Source organism: Sciurus vulgaris, assembly GCF_902686455.1.
Source record: "Sciurus vulgaris genome assembly, chromosome: 10".
NCBI lineage: Eukaryota > Metazoa > Chordata > Mammalia > Rodentia > Sciuridae > Sciurus > Sciurus vulgaris.
In genome coordinates this window covers 128,332,536-128,347,793 of record NC_136470.1, presented here as the reverse complement: position 1 = coordinate 128,347,793, position 15,258 = coordinate 128,332,536, and the positions used below count along the sequence as shown (strand labels likewise).

At 44.2% G+C, this 15,258-nt stretch overlaps 1 long non-coding RNA gene across 1 annotated transcript; it reads left to right on the top strand.

Moving 5' to 3' along the window:
• The first annotated feature begins 11,886 nt into the window (after window positions 1–11,886).
• On the top strand, window positions 11,887–14,152 carry LOC306638075. Its single transcript, XR_013757349.1, has 3 exons — window positions 11,887–12,069; window positions 13,301–13,457; window positions 13,581–14,152. It is a non-coding gene; the product is annotated as an uncharacterized lncRNA (long non-coding RNA).
• The last annotated feature ends 1,106 nt before the right edge of the window (window positions 14,153–15,258 follow it).

Sequence of the window (15,258 nt, the reverse complement as noted above, 5' to 3'; positions counted from 1 at the left end):
ATAAAATAAAAACGAAACCCTAAAGAGGTCTGCTAAAAATTCTGAGGGCAGGAGGTAGGAGGTTCTCTCAGACTTTGGAAGGTTTGACAGCTCCATTATGTCATCAAGAATCCAGCCCTAGTCAGGTACAGTGGCACAAGCCTATGGTCCCAGCCACTCTGAGGATCACAAGTTAAAGACCAGCCTGGGCAACTTGGTGAGACCCTACCTCAACATTTAAAAAAAGGACTGGCAGTGTAGCTGAGTAGCGAGTCCCAGGTCCCATCTCCAGGGCGGGGCTGGGGAGGCGGGGGGGAGGGGCAGGACTTCGCATCCCCAGCCGCCTCTGCCTGCATCCGCCTGGGGCCGGCCTTCCCTGTCCTCCTCTTGTTGCCAAAGGGTTCTGAGGCTGGGCGTTCGGGGAAACAAAGGCTTTACTGAGAGGCCAAAGACTGGAGAAGAAGTTTGCCCGCAGATTCAGCTTGACAACTCCAGGGGCTAACGGGTTAGGATATGGGGTGGGAATAAGGCGGGGAGGGAGAGCTCAGGAAGGGAACAGGTGGAGACCTTCCGGAACTTGGTACCGCCCTGGTCATTCCTTCCACGGCCTGGCGTCTGCAGTCGTGGTGCCTGGTGGGTGGGAGACAGGCAAGTCTAGGTCAAGTCCGCCTCATATTATACTTTTGGATAAAACCTATGTCAAAGGAGTGACATGCCTGCATGCAGAGCTGAGCAGAAGCTGACCCAAAAGTTGGGGACACAATATGAAGACAGAGATGCTGAGCCTTTGCATCCTGCTCCAGTGGCCCATTGGACCTCTGTCGGCCCCAGTGAAGAGTCAGTGTTTTCAGTAAAAGTGGCCTTCCGGTCTCCGAAGAGTAACCCAGGCAACCCTTGGCATCCCGACCCTCATCAGAGGGTTGTCTAGCAGAGCCAGTGGGGGACTAACAGCGTATTGCCAGCCGTGTAGCCTCCAAAATGAGTGATTTTTAGGTCAATTCAAAGCAAGTGAAGCCAGAGGGGGTTTGGTTTTTCTTGGTAACACTGTAACAGAATGAATACATTTAAAAAGAGATGACAAAGGAGTTTCTCTTGTGTGTTTCTCTCCTAGGCCCCAAATCCATCCAGTAAGTATCCCATCAGGCATCTGATTACTTCTCATTGGCTGAGACAAGGTCACGTGACTATGCACAGGTCAATCATCAGCAAAGGAGACGCTGGACTTAGACGGATGGTTATTGTAAATAATCCTATAGCAAACATTCATGGACCAGGCAAGAAATAAAGATGACCCACGGCAGGGCCATGGTCAGGGACAGAGACAGGGAGCAGGAGAGATGGTTTTTGCTCATAGGTGAAATTTGTAGTTATTCTGCAGAATAATTGCAGATATGGAAGAATTGTGGACATGGAAGATTGACAGCAGATCCCACTAACCTGGAGTGACTTCCATCAAGTCACATGCTGACACTATGCCCCGTTTCTAAGGAACCCAGGCTGGGGCGATGCTGCAGGCCCTCAGGGTAGAATGCTGTCAGGGCCGTGAGGCCGTGGTCACTGGGGCCTGCTTTCCTCTCACTGCGTTTTCCGCCTTTGATTCTAGTCTGGTGCTTTCCTGTTCTTACTCTCCTCTTTTAGATCTTGGTAGTCTCGCGTCCATCTTCTTGGGTACGCACAGCTCCACCTTTCTGCTTGGTGAGTGATGGCTTCTGGGACAGGGCTAGTGACACCTTGATTGGTTTCACCCCTGGGGCCTTGCTCACCCTCTGCAAATGGAACCAAAGCATGAGGCAGATGCAGCGGGGTCCTGGGCAGAAGCACAAGTCACCAACCAGGGGATTGTGCTGGTGATGCTTAGCACCTGGCTCTCCAGGAAAAACAAACCCCAATTTGTAAAGTTTGCCTATTTTCATGGTGCAAATATTCCCGCGGTGCCTGTTTCAAATTATCGTGGGATGTCATTTGTTATGGGGCGCAACTTAAGAACAGACCGATCACCACTGAGAAGTCCAAATTGGAGGGTCTTTATTAAGCCTGCCAGCTGACTGTCTCATACAATACCCCAAAAAAGGGCTATTGGGAGAACAGCCCTGACCACAGGGTTGTAGGGATTCTTATACCAAAAATCACATCGATCATAAGTGTCTGTTGCTATGATTCGAAATTACACATTAACATCATGAGATCATCGACAGAGGGGGAAGTGGGTCAAACTGACCCTTACCTAGGTACAAACTAAAGAATGGGTACTAATATCCACACAATCACTGTTCACATGGTATATTGTTTAGGAGCAATAGGAAACAAAAGAGAGCAATTCTTCACTACACAGGAGTTGCCATTGTATATTATTAAACATGTCACACCAAGTAACTGATGATGGGCACAGAGGTGGGGTGTTCCCATGGGAGAAGCTTATTTCCTACATAACATGGAGTCTCAGAGCAAAATGGAGTCTGTTTAGTCATTTCGCTTAGAGTCTGGCCTATAACATTCTCATGGAGCCAGATCTGTCAGCCCGTCACATCACTCACATGAATAGGAAGAGGTGAGCCCAAAGGACCCTCACATACCAGGGGCCACGCATCAGGTAGCCTATCTCCTCCACATAGCGAAGAACTAGTCACAGTCTCTCCAGAATCTTCCCCAAGGCCACATAGTCACATCCCCCCCGGAACTTGGAATTGCACTCTGCTCTCTGGTCTTTCCCACTGTCCTGCTTCTTCACTGTATGTGGCCCATGACAAAGGGGATGTTCATGGAGACCCCCTCCCCACGGAGGCTGGCCATTCTCTGTGGCTTCAGGGCGACACAAGAGAAAATCATCAACTTAGTGCAACATCTGTGGTTAATTACCTGAGCTAATTAGTCTATGACTGTCAGAAAAGAAAGTGGAAGTGAGCAGATAGTCTGTTATTTAAATACTCAGAGAGCTGGGCGAGGCAGCACATCCCTGTGATCCTAGTGGAGGCTGAGGCAGGAGACAGGAGGATCATGAGTTCAAAGCCAGCCTCAGCAACTTAGCTTAGGCCCTAAGCAACTCAGTGAGACCCTGTCTCTAAATAAAATACAAAAAAGGGCTGGGGCGGTGGCTCAGTGGTAAAGCATCCCTGAGTTCCATCCCTGGTAACATAAACCAATAAATAAACAAACAAAATCTCAGAGAATCTGATTTCACTTAAAACTTTTGATCTTCTTAGGTTCCTTGTCTAAAATCAAGTGGATGTATTTATTTCTCTTCTCTGTATTCATCCCTACACACAATGGACCGGCATTGTGAATGGAGAAAATGCCCAAGAATGGGCAGTGGAGGGTGACCAGATAGTTCACAGACTGCCGATTCGGTCCAAGTGACTGAGCACTGGTCACACGCAGTGACCAGTCAGCAGATGTTGCTGACAAGGTCATACCCAGCCATCACAATGCTGGAACACCCACGTGTCGGGACAGAGCTGTGCAAGTGTCTGCCCTGCTGGTTTATGGGCCCGGCCCTGCTGGTTTATGGGCCCAGCCCTGAAACATGACCAAGCAGAAGCCAGGCCCGAGGGCACACCGCCCCCAGAAGCCAAGCGCAGACAAGGGCATGGGAATGTGTGTTCGGGTGAGCTGTTCTTTCACCATTGTCTGCTGGATGCTGGTTATGACACGTGCCCAATCGGTCCTGGCCCCGCATTCTACCGGTATTTGTTAAAACAACACTCGCCAAGATCCAGTCTGGATGTGTCTGTTGGCCTGGCTGGAACTTTCCACTCTCAGGGAGATGTAATAAGGGTTTACAAGTCCTGACTTCACAACTTTTGGCAAACAAGTCTTCTAAAGCATGAACCCCCCCAAAAATAGAAATAAAAAATAAAATAAAGCATAAACTCAGAAGAAATTCTTTTAAGAAAGAGAGAAAGGAGGGAAAATAGATTTGGCATGCACTAAAAGGTAATAAGTGTTAAATGAAAATTACAGGAGGCCTTGGTTTGGGACTAAACTTCTGCATTAGGCCCCAGCAGACCAGGCTAAAATTCAAAATGGAGTTGCTCACACTGAAGTTCCAAATCATCCAGAAGAAACTAAGCTGTTTATGTAACCTTGTGAGAAATTAGGGATTAGCGTGGTAACAGCCACTGTTCCCAAACAGGCCAGTTTCAATTGGCATGAGTACGAAGTTCCCTCTGCCTAATCCTTACAGGAGGTAGGTAACCTGAAGTAACCTGATGTTTATGAATCAGACTTTTCTATTGATCTGTCTCCCTGTCCCAGCCTTACAAGAAAAGCAGCTTTGAAATGATCAATCTGCCTTTTGCTCTTTTGTTTGGGCTTTCTTCAATCCTTTCCTGGGTTATAAAACCTCACCTCTTGTGCTGGACTCTCTATTTTACAGAATTAAGGCTTGCCCAATCCTAGAATTGAAAATAAAGATTAAGGTTGTTAAATTGTAATTTTGTCCTTTGACACAATTAGCAGCATGAAAAATTATAGGTCCGCATCATTTAACAGGGATATCTGCAAAAGAGTAAAATGTGAAACTTCCAAAATTCCAGATGGGGAGATAGTCATAGTCTACTCTGGGCTGTATTCCCATTCTCTGAAATAAGATGCTAATTCAGGGTTAATGCAGGTAAACCCTGAGTTAATATTTGTTGAATGAATGAATATAGACATGGAAGTAGCTGGGCAAGGTGGTGCATGACTGTAATCCAGTTACTCTGGAGGTTGAGGCCAGCCTGGGCAATTTATTGAGACCTTGTCTCAAAATATTATATATACATACATATATATATATATTTTTTTATTTTTTTTATTTTTTTTATTTTTTTAAGTTGTCAGTGGATCATTTTATTTTATTTATGTGTGGTGCTAGTATTGAACCCAGGGCCTCACACATGCCAGGCAACTGCTCTACTACTGAGCCACAACTCCGGCCCCTCAAAATATCTTTAAAAAGGCTGGGGATGTAGCTCAGTAATAAAGCATCTCTGGGTTCAATCTCCAGGACCTGCAAAATAAGTAAATAAATACATGGGATTTTTTTCTTTCGTAGGACAGTGGGGCAGCCATGCCAGGAGCAAGGTTTAAGGAGACACTCACTGTCAATTTTTGCAATTGTCCCTACTGTACCTGACAGCAAATGTCACCTTCAATATTGTGTCCTAGGTGGCTCACTCTCACTCCAGCCCTGCTAGTCCATTTAGGGACTATAAAATATATTTTAAAAAAATATTTCTTATTTGAGCTTATTCCACTAACTCTCTGCTCTAAGCCCACAGGAGGCATTTTAGGGAACAGGGACAGAGGCAGTTCCTACCTTGGGACTAAGTGGTGGCAGGTAGACCTGGGTTAACTCAGGTTGGAGCTTCCCTTTCGTCTGTAAAATGCAGATAGTGCCTACGTCACAGGACTGTGAGCTTTGACTGAAACGTGCCCAGCACCCAGCACATCACGTCGCTCCCTAAGAGAAAGTTGTCATCGCGTTAGTATTGTTGGTGGCAGTGGTGGTGACGTCACTGACACTGACCAGAGAAGGATTTTTTTTCTTTTTTGGTACTGGGGATTGGACCCAAGGGTGCTTAACCACGGAGCCACATCCCCAGCCCTTTTTTGTATTTTATTTAGAGACAGGGTCTTGCTGAGTTGCTTAGGGCCTCACTAAGTTGCTGAGGCTGGCTTTGGACTTTCGATCCTCCTGCCTCAGCCTCCCGAGTTGCTGAGATGGCAGGTGGGCTCTGAGCTTGGCCCCAGGTAATTATTTTAAAGGAGGGAGCTTGCTGAAAAAAATACTCAGAAACTCTACCCAAGGACACATCTGACAGTCACATCAGACTCAGACTCAAGCAGCACAAGGGGAACCCAATAATGCTGGGGGTTTCTCTGCATTTAAATTAATCCTGGTCATAGAATAGCCAGTTCCCTGTACTCATCGACTGCAGATGATTTTAGCTTCACACACGTGAGCTAAGTACTCTACCATTGGGCTATGTCTCCTGTCCTCTTTTACAAAAATTCTTGAGACTATGTGCCCAGACCGATCTCAAACGTGAAATCCGTCTGCCTCAGCCTTCCAAGTAGCTAGGATGACAGCATGCACCACTGCTTCCCACCGCGTGATTTTTATTTATTTATTTTCACTCTAAATGTGTCCCATGCAACATTTGGGACGTATTTATACCAGAAAAAAAAAAACAAAACCACGTATTGCTTCTATGCAACTCAGATTTAACTGGCATCCTGCATTTTATCTGTCAACACGGGGTGGGGAGTTACTGGTGCAGGGACTCAAAAATACTGCGGGCGTAGGGTGCGGCTCTGGAATGTTCATTGCAGGGGTGCCCCAGGGCTCAGCGCTCAGCAGATCAGCAGATGAAGTGCTGAAGTCTTCCTTGGTGCTTTGGCTTCGGGCTTTCTCCTCCCGACAGCTTTTCCTGCTGCTTGCTGGTACCGGATGCAGGAATGGGCAAGACAGCTGGCAATGCAGATGGGAGAGGCAGGGTGGGGTGCGTCGGTTTAAAAATAAACAACAGTCCTTGGCCCGTGCACCTCATCCAAACCCCCAGGGGAAATGCCAGCTGCCTTTGGGGTTGCCACCCTCACCCTAGCCCTTCTTTTAGGGGCTCTTGTCCCTACTGTGTGTTTCATAAGAGAACAAAAGGAGACAGAGCTCTTGAGAAGAGCTTTTGCTGAAGCCTCAGGTTCCTGATCCCCTGCGATGTGCTGGGTTGGCTTAATGGATGCTCCTCGGGTACAGACTGATCCTGACTGTCATCAGGATCAGTCGATTGAGCTCAGCCAGGAGGAACCTGGTATGTGTCACAATTAGTGACAAAAAGAAAGCACAAGGGTACGTGTAGTCGACGATGTTGCGATGACTGAGCAAATGGACAGAAAACTGGCATAGGAGTGTGTGGGCGGAATCCTGTCCCCCAGACTCGGGTGCTGAAGCCCTAAACCCCAGCCCGGCTTGGCTGTTTGGAGATGGGATCTATGAAGAGGTAATTAAGTTAAAATGGGGTCATTAAGGTGGGTCCTAATCCAAACCGACTGGTTCCCTCATAAGAAAAGAAGATTAGGACACAGGGACTGGATACCAGCGACAAGCCAGGAGCCACGACTTGGAAGAAACCAGCCCTTGAACTTAGTCTTTAAGCCTCTGGAACTGAGAAAACACTTCCAGGTTTTTGTTTTTCTTCTTTTTTATGGTGCTGGGAATCAAACCCAGGGCCTCGTGCATGCCACGCAGTGCTCAACCACTGAGTCACGTCCCCAGCTCCCAAATTCTTCTTGGTTAAGCCACCCAGTCCAGGCACTTTGTTACGAGCCACTTCACACAGAGGTGAGGGGCTGTTCGCATGTTTGTAGATGAGACTTACTTTACATTGTTATCTATAAGTTATAGAGTCGCAGAGTGTCTTCCCCAGAAGCAGGTAATCCAGTCAGTTTGATAATGAGTTAATGACTAGGATCAGTAAACTACTATTTGTGGGCTGAGTCCGACACCACTGCTTGTTTTTGTAAATAAAGTTTTATTGGAACCTACCCACAAAGGCAGAGATAAGCAGTTGCCATCTGTGAAATCTAAAATAATTGCTATCTGGTCTTTCACAGAAAAAGTATACAAAGCCTTCTCTACACAATGCTTGCTTTCCTATTAAAGCACAAATGTTTTTCTATGATTGCAACATGATTCAAGGTCATCCATCCAAGGATTCCCAAATTTTGAGACTTCATGGGTCAGTAAAATTAAAAAAACAAAAACAAAAACAAAAACACCTTGAGGGATGGTGATAGGGTCTCCAGTGTTTACTTTTGTTAAATATCCACTGCTTTGAAAGAGGATATCTTATTTATGCTTGTATGTAGTTTGCAGTACTGGAGATGGAACCCAGGGCTGCTTTACACTGGGCTACATCTTCCCCTCTTTTTATTTTTTACTTTGAGACAGGGTCTTGTGAAGTTGCTGAAGCTGGCCTCAAGCTTGGAATCCTCCTGCATCAGCCCCCTGATAGGATCACAGGTTTGTGCCACTGTGCCCAGCTAAAAAGAGGATATTTTAAAGTATATGAAAGTTTAATACTTTGTCCTTATATTTCTCTGGTTCTGTGCAGTGAAAACCACACCTCTGAGCAGACAGTGTGCAGCCCCTGTCGTGAGGTCACTGATCTGGCCCCACCTTGGGCACCAACTGCTGGCTCTGTTCAAGGAGACGGCTGTCTTGGACCTGAAGCCTTGGCCTTATTCCCAGTGCGCAGGCGGATGCCTCTGGGGGAGAGGACAGCGACCTGAGGGGCTGGTTATGAGCAGAGTCAGTCTGCACATGTGCCTCGTCCCCCTTTCCAGTTACGACGGGTTCCATTCTGCATTAAATAATATACCCCCGCTGATTTCAAATACAAATCCCATCTCCATTTAGGGAGAGATGAAGACTTACTGATGCACAGGGGAAATAAAAACACTTTCCTAGCTGGGCCAAAAGGGGCACATCTATAATCCCAATGACTGCAGAGGCTGAAGGAGAATTGCAAGTTCAAGGCCAGATTCAGCAATTTAGTGAGACCCTGTCTCAAAATAAAAAATAAAAAGGGCTGGGGATGTGGCTCAGTGGTTAAGCACCTCTGGGTTCAATCTCCAGTACCAGAACAAACAAACAAAAACTTTCTAATAATATTAGAGAGGGGGCTGCGTGGCGCATCTGTAATCCCAGCAGCTCGGGAGCCTGAGGTAGGAAGATCGTGAGTTCAAAGCCAGCCTCAGCAACTTAGTGAGGCCCTAAGCAACTTAGAGAAACCCTGTCTCAAAATTAAAAAAATAAATATTCGTGACATCCGAATGCTCATATCTTGATCCAATTATCTTATAAAAATACTTTCATAATAGTTCAGCAGTTTGACTGTGTTGCCCTTTAAGTTATACAGGACTATAAAATTTTCTGTTACTCAATGTCCAACAGTACCAATAAATGATTCAATTTTTTCTCTTATTTATGGAGTTAATCTAATCATGAACTCAACAAGCAATGTTCATTAAACAAAATATGTGTTACTGGGCTGGGGAGATAGCTCAGCTGGTAGAGTGCTTGCCTTGCAAGCACAAGGCCCTGAGTTCCATCCCAAGTACCGCAAAAAAAAAAAAAAAAAAAAAAAAAAATGTGTTACTTGTTATTGAAATTATTAAAGGGCACGTGTGTGTGATTTATATATTTATAAATAAAATTTTAATTTATGCATTTTTAAAAAAGGGACTGGGGATGTAGGTCAGTGGTCAAGTGTCCCTGGGTTCGATCTCTGGTACGAAATCATCAACATCGTCATCATCACCTTGAAGAGACAGAATGCACAGTATCTCTCCAAACCAAAACGGAGCCTGGCACAGGGCAAGCACCAATATTTATTGAAAAGGTAACTAAGTCTAAGTAACTGCCTTTTTTCTCCCTAGATAATCCAAGAAAATTCAGCAAGTCTTTTTATTTTTATTTTTTGATAATCGAAATGGCCAATAAGGAAGGCAAGTCTTTCAGGCACAAAATGTTTCTTATGTTTATCTTTCTTCCTTTATCACTTTTCCCCCTTTTTAAGATTTATACCTCCCCAAAACAACCATTAAACTCAGGGATTCTGCTGGGCGTGGTGGTGCATGCCTATAATCTCAGTGGCTCTGGAGGCTGAGGCGAGAGGATTCCAAGTTCAAAGCCAGCCTCAGCAAAAGGGAAACGCTAAGCAACTCAGTGAGACCCTGTCTCTAAACATAAAAATACAAAATCGGGCTGGGGATGTGGCTCAGTTGTTGAGTGCCCCTGAGTTTAATCCCCTGTACCCCAGCCCCACAAAAAAAGAGTTTTGATTTTCACTAATTGGTTTTCATTACATTTTACTGTCCAAAAATTTACATGAGTTAAGTCTTCTTATTCAGCTGCTCTATTGATATATAAAATATAATGGTCTTTAAAAAGTCAATTTGCACACTCTCATTATTTATGCCTCTAGCAATTCCTGAGACGCCAGGCTTAAATTGTTAAATTATTTCACATTCATGCCTGGTTCCCTAAATTACAAGCATTTTAACATTTACATTTATTTTATTATTTTTTTAAATTTTTTAGATGTTGATGGACTTTTATTTTATTCCTTTATTTATATGTGGTGCAGAGGATCAAACCCAGTGCCTCACACATGCTAGGCAAGTGCTCTACCACCGAGTCACAACCCCAGCCTCAACATTTACATTTCAAATAAAAATCTGAGAGTAATTTTTAAACCTTTGTAGCTTGCCACATTAAAACTAAGAACTCATTCCTATTTCCTATGAAAATACCTTCTGCTTTGCAAGGTTATTCTAAGTCCCTCCAGGTGGTTCAATCTGTCTTCTCTACTCTGGGGACGTGGCTCAGTGGTAGACCATGTGCCTAGCATGTACCAGGCTGGGTTTTCATCCCCAGCACCACCAAAAGGGGGAAAAAAAATCCATATTCTTTAAGAAACAAACATTTGCCTGGTTCTGTGATACATGCTTGCAACTCAGGAGGCTGAAGCAGGAGGTTCACAAGTTTGAGGCCAGCCTCAGCAATTTAGCAAGGCCCTAAGGAATTGAGTAAGATCCTGTCTTGAAATAAAAAAAAAGGGGGGGGGGGGGCTGGGAATGTGGCTCAGTGGTTAAACACCCCTGGATTCAACCCCCAGTACCAAAAAAATAAAAAAATAAAAAAAAAAAATTTTTTCAAAATAATTCCTGACAAACTGGGAGAATAAAAATTACTTCTCCCTGGTTCTTCTTTGTTTAAATATTTAACTCTTATATGTCTTTGGTTCCTCTGATGTCTCATCATGATGTTCAATTGAACTTTTCTTAAAAACAAAACAACAACAACAAAAAAAACACAAGCTCATTTTAACTCTTGAAAAACGAGTAAGTATCATGCCTTTTCAATAATCACTTCCTTCCTTTGAGAAGACATCCACATCCGGCTGCATCTCAGTCAAGTCTCCACTTGACTCTCCCACGCCTGCGCCCACCTCTTTGCCTCTGCGTGTTCTTCCCTCTCCAGCGCTGAACCTTCCCAGGGTGGCCCCGGGTGGTGGGCCTCCTTCCCTCCGCCCCGCCTCCTGTGAGTTCCTTAGATTTTTCTTCCATTGCATATGAGAAATTTCCTTTTCAACCACTCCCAGGAACCCTGCCATCTCGCTTTTCTCACTTCCTCTGGAACCCTTCATTCAGGTGGCCTGGTTCCACCCTGAATTGTTTTGACTTCTGACCTCAAGTGGTTCCCTTTCACCCCGATGCCACTTGCTGACCACGGTCTCTGGTGGACGACGCCCGCCCTACACACCGGGCAGGTCACGTGCTTTTCATCCCTTGTTTCCAGTCTTTACACCAATTCTGCCAAACTGTGAGCTGGCACGTTGTAACGCTCCTGCCAGCCTCAGTTTCCTCATTTCAAATGCGAACGGTCACACTGTCTGGGACCTGTGGCCAACCTCACCGTGCCTTTCTTAGCTGGTGGCCTCACTTCCCCAGGGTGCACACAATTAGTCCTCAGCACACACTTCCTTGGTCGTGGCTCTTGGACACTTACACAGTTATTTACCACTTATTCAATTATCTTCCTGGGTCAGTTCTAAGAAATGAAACGGATTTGTATTTAAAGTTTATCAAAAGCAGTGAATATTTACATTAAGGGCCCAAGGCAACAAGATATTACTTTTATTTACTTACTATTGTTTTGTCTTTCTTCGAGTCCTTTGTCCATTTTAATTAATTTATTGATTTTAAGGAAGTAGTTAGGAAGAGGGAAATACGGCCTTTTAGCTTTGGTCTTTGTGAGAGTGTAAGAGTGCTATTTGATTCCTGGTCTCTGTGAGAGTAAATGCTCATTCAAATTGTAACATTTCTATGCTGGGTTTTTTTGTTTGCTTTTTGTTTTGCAGCTTTTCGGGATGTAAACCTAAGTTCTCTTGCATTCCTGCTGCCTGTAGTAAAGGCCATTTTGTCCCTGCTGGGTGTGTTTCGTGCCTTTGTTCTGCATCTGTGAACTGCTTATCACAAGAATTCCTGCCCAGGGCCCTTGGTCAAATAGACCAAGAAGTCAAACCCACCAAGGTTGTCACGGCTAAGGTAGGACGTCAAATTTCCTATAATAACCCCATGGAACCTCAGCTTGAAGCCCAGATTTTCAGGGCAGTAGCTCCTCTGGGTCCACCGGTGTAAACAAACCTGAGTTCTCCAACCCTCTGTGTGGTGCTTGGTCTCTTGCTGAATGCAATTTCTACAAGTTACTTTTATTCCCCTTTTTAAAAATTTTATTTCCCCTTTTAAAAATTCGCAGATATACATAACAATAGAGTATATTTTGACACATTAAACATACGTGAAGTATAACTTATTTTGGTAATTAGGATTCCATTCTTCTTGTTGTACGAAACGTGGAGTTTCATTGGTTTTTGTCCATTTCTAAAAAGGGCTGTTTGTTGTGTGTGTGTGTGTGTGTGTGTGTGTGTGTGTGTGTGTGTTACTGGGAACACTGAGCTACATTCCCAACCCTTTTTATTTTTTATTTTGAGACACGGTCTTGCTGAAGTACCAAATCTGGCCTGAAACTTTCAATCCTCCTCCTTTGCCCTCCCGGGTCACTGGGATTACAGACATTTGCCACCATGCCCAACAAGGCATTGTTTTTAAACATCTAGTGTTTGTAAAGCCAAATCCTTTGAACTCTATTGGATTGCTCTGGATAATTGAATTTCTGTTAACTGCTAATCCATTTTTTTGTTAAATAGACTTGTTAGAAATTTGACCAAGTTTTAGCAGGGTGTGGTGGCTCATGTTTGTAATCCCAGTGGCTCAGGAGGCTGAGGCAGGAGGATTCCCAAGTTCGAAGTCAGCCTCAGCAATTTAGCGAAGCTCTAAGTCATTTAGCAAGACCCTGTTCTCAAAATAAAAAATAAAAAAATGAGCTGGGGATGTGGCTCAGTGATGTTGAGTGCCCTTGGGTTTAATCCCTGGAACCAGGAAAGAAAGAAAGAAAGAAAGAAAGAAAGAGAGAGAGAGAGAGAGAGAGAGAGAGAGAGAGAGAGAGAGAGAGAAAGAAAGAAAGAAAGAAAGAAAGAAAGAAAGAAAGAAAGAAAGAAAGAAAGAAAGAAAGAAAGAAAGGAAGGATACCAAATTTCAATCTACTTTCTTGTCTTAGGAAGGATCTGCTGGATACTCCTGAGTCCTGCCTTGGAGACTCTGCAGTGTGGGGCTTCAGCACAGCAGACAGCGCGCTGAGGTTTAGGAGTGGTGCGGGGGTGTAGCCTGTGCACTGAGCTAGGATTCTGCTCCCAGGGTCTCACCTTTTTCGCTCCAGATACGGTTAATGCTGTCTTGCACTTGGGGATTACTGTCAGCTGGGTTCCAGTTAACCAACATTTTTTTTTGGCCTTGTACTTTACAAGCTTGGATTGGGTCCTCAAGAGACAAAACTTGAAAAATGACTTCAACCAAGTGTTTCACCATTGGGACAAGTGAGATTTCCTTGTGCTCATATCTACCTTTTCTGTTTTTAGAAAATATATCACCCAGATTTATATTTGTGTTTCAAATATTGTTTTTAACCTTTGTCTTCTCACTTCTGGGGGGCTTTTTAGGAAATACACACTCTATAATCCTGGCTGGGCACATGAAATGAGGCCACCAGTTTCTGATTCCATGTGTCTCCTGAGGCCTTGGACTAACCAAGAGATCGTCCCCCCAAGATATGTGAGGAGCTCAAAGGTGCAAGGGCAGGAGAATCTTTGAGATGAATGCCACCTATCCTCAGTTTCATTCATACTGCCACTGTTGAAACCACATGGTTTTGGTATTTGAAAAGTTGCTGTCAAAATGTACGACTGGAGTTTGGAGTAACCAAAATAAAGACCTGCTATGGTTTGGACAAGATCCTCCCAGAACCCACGTTGGAGCCTGTGGTGCTATTGAGTGGGTGGGATCTTTGAGGTGGGGCCCAGTGAGAGTAAGTTAGGGCACTGGGAACACACACTGGAAGGGGACAGTGGGACCTGGGCCCTTCCTCTTCCTCTCTCTTGCTTCCCTGATGCTCCAAGCTAAGATTCTTCCACTATCATGGACTTAGACTCCCACCATGTCATGTTGTCTTGCCTTAGGCCCCAGAGCAAGGAGCCAACCAACTATGGATGGAAACTTCCAAAACCAAGAACCAAAATAACCCTTTTTTCTTCTTAAGTTGATAATCTTGGGCATTTTATTATAGTAACACAAAGCTCACTAACACAAGACCCATATGTAATAATATGTACATCTACATGACGCATCTACCAAATGTACTGTGTGTGTGTGTGTGTGTGTGTGTGTGTGTGTGTGTGTGTGGTACTGGGGAGAACCCAGGGCCTTGAATAAGCCAAGCAAGCACTCTCTCTATATCTGGAGCTCTTTTTAAACTTTTATTTTGAGACAGGGTTTCACTAAATTGCCCAGGCTGTCCTCCAACTTGTGATCCTCCTGCCTCAGCCTCCAGAGCAGCTGCGATTACAGGCATCAGTCACCATGCCCAGCACATTTATCAAAATTTGCTCCATATTAAAATCATCTGGGAATTTTTTGAAAATCTAAATTCTCTGATTGTACTTCATACCTAGGGGTAGGAATCAGAATGTGTGGGGATAAGACTCAGGCATTAATTTTGAAAAGATCCCTAGGCAATTCCAAATTGCAGTAAAGTTTGGGAACAGATGGAAGATAAAATTGCATGTATAAGCAATGTATAGTATATTACTTAAAAGCCTCAGCTAAACTTATAGAATTATTCTTGCAGAAATTTACATTTAATATGCTTGAACATTATAATAATAAACATTAAAAAAAGAGAGAGAGAGAAATAAACTGTCAGTGAAATTGAAAATCATCCTGTAACCCAGACTCTTGCCAAAATATTAATAATCCATTCCTGTTGAGGGAGAACATAAGGGACATTTATTTCCAGCTTCGAAATCCTTTTCATAAGTACAGAAGCAGACAGAATGCTGAAGGATGGGGAGAAGAAAGAATATAAACAAAGGAAAACTAAAATGATTATTTACTAAGAATTGCAAATACTCATTTTCTGGGCACACCACAAAGTTCCATTCTCTGTCCCTGGGACTTTGCGTAATTCACAGGGACCGGATGGCGAAGGGCTCAGGCTTGTAGTTTATCAAAATAAACCTGAGTGTTTCTTTTCCCAGCCCTCAGTGACAACTCAGACTTGACTGATTTTTATGGAGAGAGAGAGAGAGAGAGAGAGAGAGAGAGAGAGAGAGAGAGAGAGAG